Genomic DNA, 6,239 nt, shown 5'->3' with positions numbered 1-6,239 from the left:
GACCTGCTCACTGACTCTGCCATGCTCTTGGGTCCAGTCTGCCTTCCTACCCCCTACCATCCACCTCCCGAGCCTTGTCCACCCTGGTGGGCAAGTTTCATGCCAGAACCTGGCTCCTGCTGGCCCCTCCCTCCCTTCCCATTCCAAAGACATGACATGTTCCAATGACACATTCCAATGACACTGAATGTCTAACAGGCTGACAGGACAGAGGCCTCTGCCTGGAGCGAGCACGTGGCATTCCCCACCCTGGGAAAACCCAACAGGACGAGGCTTGGCTGGGCTTGGTGTGCAGCCAGTTTTATTCCTCAGAAGGTAGAGGATTCCCCAGGGGAACTGCCATTTTGGACTTAACTGTGACAAGGTTAGGCGACTGATTGGTAGGACATCTGAGACATATTGTGTTGAACAAGAAATGGGCACTGTTCACAATCAAAGAGGCAGAGTAGGGTAGTGGAAGGAGCTTCAACTATGTGCTCGGAAAGACCCAGCAAAGAATAAATCTTTGCATCGTTCTGTTTGCCTTCACTGTTTCAGGTTTTCATCTGGTCTCTGGGCAGCCAGACTCTGCGGCAAAATCCCTGGCACAACTCCAGTGGGGAGGAAATTTCAGTCTCATAATTTCTTACTGCATTACTTTTAAGACAAAGGGAAGACAGCATATTAGTAACCTAGGCCTGGGCCTTTTGGAAGTGCCTGCAAGAACGAGGCCCAGTGGGAAATGAAGATTGTAAGAAAAAAATTAATAAGTTAAAGAAAAAAAAAAAAAAAGAAAGACCTCAGTTTAACGCCAACTTGGTGTGAACCTGGGCAAGTTATTCAACCTTTGTGAGTTTGATTTCCTCATTCATGCAATAGGGATTCTAACCCTACTGCTTTTGTAGGGTTCCTGTCAAGATGAAACATGAACTGTGAACAGTGTGGAGCATGGAGGAGGGGACACAATAAATGCTCATCTGACCACCCTCCTTACCAGCATACAGGGTTTGATAAATGTTAAAGAGTTAGAGTTCCAAATGTTAAATGAAAACACATGTTGGCTCCTGCGCTCAGAGACTCTAAATGGAAACCATGAGTGCTATCGTATCAATCACTGTAGGAATTTATTTTTTTGCCATTTGGATAATTAAATCTTTTATTATTTAAAAATTAATGGGTCATGAAGTTTAAAAGCTGAACAATTTATAAAAAACATATAAAAATGGCCCTTAGACATGTTGCAAATGTTTGATCTCATAATTAGAGAAATATAAGTTTCAGTTACACAGAGATATAGTTTCTCGTCTCTAAAACTGGTTTAAGAATAAAAAATTATTACCACTGTTGTTGAAGCTGAGGGAAACAGGCACTTGCATACATTTTTGGTGATAATATAAATTAGAAACCTCTTATGAAGGGCTGTTTTGCAATATCTAATAAACATACATTTGAGGTTAGCTTTAAAAATATGTAATGCTTCACATATTTGCATGTCATTCTTGTGCAGGGGCCATGCTAATCTTCTCTGTATCCTTCCAACCTTGGTATACATGCTGCTCTGATTCCTGAGGCAGATAATTTTATCCTTATTACAGAGCACAGGAAACCAAGACTCAAAGGGGCTAAGTGACTTGGTCAAAGTTACACAATTATCAACATTACAATTTTGGATCTATCTCTGTGATTGTATCAACCCAGCATGGTCAGAGTGTTACCTCATCCTTACCAGAAGCTCTAACTGGTAGTTACATATGAATCTGATTAATAGAAAGGAAAAATGAATAATTATTCAATAAATGGTTCTTACCCAATAGCAGCATTGGAAATCACCAGCATGAAGACAGACAGTATTTAAACAGGTCTTTGGCATTCTACAAAACAATTATCTTGGTCTCTTTGATAGGCAGTGCATTGAAAAACAGAAGTTGAGGTACAGTTTTTTAGATTAAAAGAGTCAAAAATGCAGTTTGCCACCTTGATTTTGGCTTTGAACAAATCAGCCTTAATAACATGTTGGAAACAAATTGGGGAATTTGAATATGAACAGAGTAAAGAAGACAATAAGGAATTATTATTCGTTTTTTATGTGTGATAACAGCATTATCTTTTGAAGGAGAATTTTTTTTTTGGTGGGAGGAGGAGACTGCAAATGATAAAATAAACTATTAGTGGTAAACAAAAAGTCATGATGTCTTTATTTGTAGGTAATTCAGCAAAACAGTATGTAAATAGAGGAAACATGGTAAAATATTGACAATTGCAGAAGATAGACAGGTGGAAGATATACAGGTGTTTGTGTTACTACTAGTCCTGGTTCTCTGTGTATCTCAATGTTTGCATAATAAAACGGAGATTAAAGAAAAGGGCCTTAAGAACATTGATCTAAAGGGAGAGCTTTAGAGACGCACAGTGGGGTTTGGCTCCTGACTGCTATTTACAAGGCGGAGAGAAAGACAGAGGACCAGAAAACCAAACTTGGGAGGACTAGCAATTGATGGAATCTAGATTCAAAAAGATGGTCACTGGCTGGAATCTAGCCAGAGGAACCTTAATAAGGAGGAATATAGTTGTGTATATAGGTTTTTAAAAATTAGCAGCCTGAGGAAAGCGGTCAGAACAGCAATTCTCACTGAAAGGACAAAAAAGGCTTTCGCTGGTGGCAAGTCAACGTGAGAGAATGAAGTGACGAGGCTGCTAGGAACACAGAGGCCCTTTGGGTCTCGTTTCTGGAAGCAGGAGATCCTGGATAAGGAGAGTGACTGTCACAGGCCGCATACGGCCAGGTCACATCTGGAGTCTTAGATTCCACTCTAGGTGCCCTGTTTCAAGTGGCACTGGGGTGGGTGCAGAGAGGGCGACTAGGCCACGGCATGCTGGCCAAAGAACCTGGGGACTGTTAAGTTTAAAAAAGACTAAGTTAGGCGGGAAGGTATAGCTCAGTGGTAGAGCACATGCCTAGCATGCACAAGGTCTTGGGTTCAACCCCCAGCACCTCCATTAATAAATAAATAAATAAACCCAATTACCTACCCTCCCAACAAAATTATAAAAATAAAATATAAATACAAAAAGACTAAGTGTCAAAAAAGTCTACAAACAATAAATGCTGGGAGGGTGTAGAGAAAAGGACACCCTCCTACACTGCTGGTGGGAATGTAAACTGGTGCAGCCACTATGGAAAACAGTATGGAGATTCTTTAAAAACTAAAAATAGAGCTATCATATGACCCAACAATCCCACTCCTGTGTATATATCTGGAAAATGTGAAACTATAACTCAAAAAGATACATGCACCCCAATGTTCACAGCAGCACTACTCAATGAAACATTCATGTGGTTCAAAATTCAAAGAGTAAATAAGGGTGCACTATGGAAAAATCTCCTTCCTCTGCCAATTTTTGTCCTCCAGCCACTCAGTTCCACTCCTGAGAGCCAACTCACGTTAACCAACGTCTTCCCTGCTGCTTCGGCACATCATGTAATTAGCTCAATGTGAGAGTCTACGAAGCAAGGGTTTCCTGACCCTCTTGCCATGTGACGTCCCATAGGATGGTCTTTGCTGCACAGGAAGGCCAGTCCCAAGAGGTTTAGGAACAAGTCTTCCTGGAAACTGCAAACATTTGTCGATGCCTGACTTCACTATCCTGCACTGCACTGGCCAGGCAGTGAGACTGTATTGCCAAACACTCTGCAAAGAAGCAGAGATAACATCCTGTGTGGGTGAATATGGCCGTTTGTCCTCTGACCAACTTTCCTGACAAGGTCGCACAATTGCATCTCTGTTTCTATTCAGAGAGCTGGACGGTTGGCGTTACGGAGAGAGTTATTGCTGCAATCAGGGAGGTTCGGTTTAGAGTAGAAAGTAACTCATGCTTATTCCCTTACTGGCCTGAACAAGTGCACTTTGTGTGTGTGTGTGTGTGTGTGTGTGTGTGTGTGTGTGTGTGTGTGTGTGTGTGTGTGTGTGTGTGTGTGTGTGAGTGACTTCTCCAGCGGAAGTAAGTTCCTCAAAGGCAGAGTCCTAAACCCTCTGCATCCTCACAACCCCAAATGCAGGGCTCTCGCCTCCCATTTTCTCATATTGCCTGGCAACTGAGAAATGGACTTTTCTTCCTTCTAAGTACCTCCTGAGTATGTGTCTGGGTTGCTCCTGTGGGGATATGGCGGGAGCATGAGATACTGTTCTCATCCTCGTGAAGTGACACGTTATTTAGACAGACAAGAATCACATGTATGAAACAGGGGCAATACTAAGGTGCTAAATTAAGATGGGTTTGAGTGGGACATGGTTGAAATGGGATTGACTGTCCCAGTTTTTTCTAGAGATTAGTAAATTTTATCCATTTCTAAATTTTCTAATTTAATCTTCACCCTTAAGGCTTTAGTTTATAAATGTATTAATAGAAACAAGTCTGGGCTTCCTCATCTTCTTGGAAAGGTTCTGTTTTCTGTTGGGGAGCACCGTCCTCACCCCTCAGACCTCCCCCAACCTGAGTAACCACACCCATACAGGACACCCCAGGCAAGGCCTGCCTTAGGAGGACATGAGGCCATTCTGCCAAACCTGTGACACGTCTGCTGCTCGGAACTACATGGTTCTCGGGCATTTTCAGGAAAATGGGCAGCTACAATGTGTAAAACCACAGGGCCCAGGAGCCAACAGGCCGCTAACAGGTCTCCCATGAGCTTTGACAGTTAGGGGACACGGAGAAGATGAGCGACCCCGAGGAGGACATGAGGCAGTAAAGGCCTGCAGGGCTTCCCAAGTTTAAATTGGGACTGGAGGTAACAATGCCCTTGTGTTACATACTTGATTTTTTGCATGGATTCTCCTAAGCATAGTATTTCTCTCTATTCCTGGCAGTAAAGAAATTGTGCTGATTAATTGGTTTTTAAGTTCCCTGTTGGGGTGAATCAAGATAAAAGAGTAGGAGTAAATCTGACTCATGTCTGTGGATTTTTATTATAACAAGAGTCATTTATTTTTAAAACAGTAAAATCAGGCTTTAGCCTTGAAACACACAAACAAATCTACCCAAGATTATCCATATTAAAAAAAAAAAAACCTAATCTGAACCCTGTATGACTTTGAACCGGGAATAACATCACAAGTAGATTTTTACAGTGAAGAAATTATCCCGGCCCACTTACGAGAGGTTTGGGGATAACGTTCATATTACCATGTTATTCAGATTACCTCAAAGTCTCCAAACAATCCTACTGGGGGCATGTATCCTTCCCTAATGCATGGGTACAGCTACCCCAAGTCCTTCTACTGGATATGATAATTTGCAAAAAATAAAGGAAACATCTTTATCTGTGATTTGTCTGTCCTCTGACAATGATCTGAAATGGGATCATAATTCATGCGTACAGCCTTACCTTGAAAGGAAGTGCATGCTATTTTTGGAATCCTTGAACTCTAAATGAACCGAAACCAAGAATCCATAGCCTTCCAGGAATATAAGGCAATTGAGCAAGTTTTTCTGCTTTGGGGGTTTGTGTGTGTGTGTGTGTGTGTGTGTGTGTGTGTGTGTGTGTGCAAGAAATCAGGTCAATTTAGCTGCCAGGCCATTTGTGAGAGATTTCTGAAGCCCACTCGTCAAACACGGTCGGCACGGAGGTTGGTTCTCACATGTTGGTCCAGTGTCCATTGAGTCAGGAACTTGGGATTCCGTGAAGCTATTGTCCCCTAAAGAATGGAGGGGGCTTTTTAAAATGTGAGCCCTCCTGAAGCTGAGCATGGAGTGTATGCACTCATATAATATTTGCAAGTCTAGAGTTTTCCTTTATCTCCCTCAGACACATGGACTATGACAGAGCTGGAGATAGACATCCTCAAACCAAAGTAACCAAACTACAAAACATAAGCATTTGGTTTGGATTTGACTGAACACACATTAGGTGAACAGCAGTTATATGCAAGGCACCAAGAAGGTGATAGGAGGAAGGCGAGAAAAGACACTGTTCCTGTCTTGCATGGTGGCCACGGCAAATCATTGGCCATTTTTCAGCCCTTGCCTCACAGCACTCTGTCATCTACCAGAGTTAACAGACAGAGATAAGGACGGTAGAGCGACCCCCACCTCTCTCCTTTATCCTTACTAGGCTGAATTCATGAGGAGCCCCCGGGAACCATCTCTGGCCCCCTGCCCTGAAAGGAGAAATGATTTTCACAGAAAATTCACGTCTTGCAAACGGAAAGATGTGTCTTCTACTATAAAGAATCTTTAACAAAACAAAATGAACACCACTCAAA

At 42.4% G+C, this 6,239-nt stretch overlaps 1 non-coding gene across 1 annotated transcript; it reads right to left on the bottom strand.

Annotated features, from left to right (window-relative positions):
* Positions 1–1,441: 1,441 nt before the first annotated feature.
* On the bottom strand, positions 1,442–1,553 carry LOC123617416 (U6 spliceosomal RNA). Its single transcript, XR_006725541.1, has one exon. It is a non-coding gene; the product is annotated as a U6 spliceosomal RNA (small nuclear RNA).
* Between the last annotated feature and the right edge of the window lie 4,686 nt (positions 1,554–6,239).

Source organism: Camelus bactrianus, chromosome 21 (assembly GCF_048773025.1).
Source record: "Camelus bactrianus isolate YW-2024 breed Bactrian camel chromosome 21, ASM4877302v1, whole genome shotgun sequence".
In the NCBI taxonomy this organism is placed as follows: Eukaryota; Metazoa; Chordata; class Mammalia; order Artiodactyla; family Camelidae; genus Camelus; species Camelus bactrianus.
This window is presented reverse-complemented; position numbering and strand designations above follow the sequence as displayed.